Source organism: Sinocyclocheilus grahami, unplaced genomic scaffold, assembly GCF_001515645.1.
Source record: "Sinocyclocheilus grahami isolate Dianchi unplaced genomic scaffold, SAMN03320097.WGS_v1.1 scaffold349251.1, whole genome shotgun sequence".
Lineage (NCBI taxonomy): Eukaryota > Metazoa > Chordata > Actinopteri > Cypriniformes > Cyprinidae > Sinocyclocheilus > Sinocyclocheilus grahami.
In genome coordinates this window covers 1-202 of record NW_015536452.1, presented here as the reverse complement: position 1 = coordinate 202, position 202 = coordinate 1, and the positions used below count along the sequence as shown (strand labels likewise).

Genomic DNA, 202 nt, shown 5'->3' with positions numbered 1-202 from the left:
CTTACCAGAGAGCCATTTCAGCAGCGATAGAACAAAAGCCTCTGTTTGTTTCCGCCCAGTTTCGAGCTGGGGACCTTTCGCGTGTAAAGCAAACATGATGACCACTACACTACAGAAACCTGTTGGAAAAACTACTTTGCTTTAAAACCTCTAGGCGGGCTTATCCTTTTGTAGCGTTGCGTGAGAACGCAAGAGACCCCGA

At 47.5% G+C, this 202-nt stretch overlaps 1 non-coding gene across 1 annotated transcript; it reads right to left on the bottom strand.

The window, feature by feature from the left end:
* Positions 1-46: 46 nt before the first annotated feature.
* Positions 47-119, bottom strand: trnav-uac (transfer RNA valine (anticodon UAC)). The gene has a single exon. It is a non-coding gene; the product is annotated as a tRNA-Val (tRNA).
* Positions 120-202: the final 83 nt, after the last annotated feature.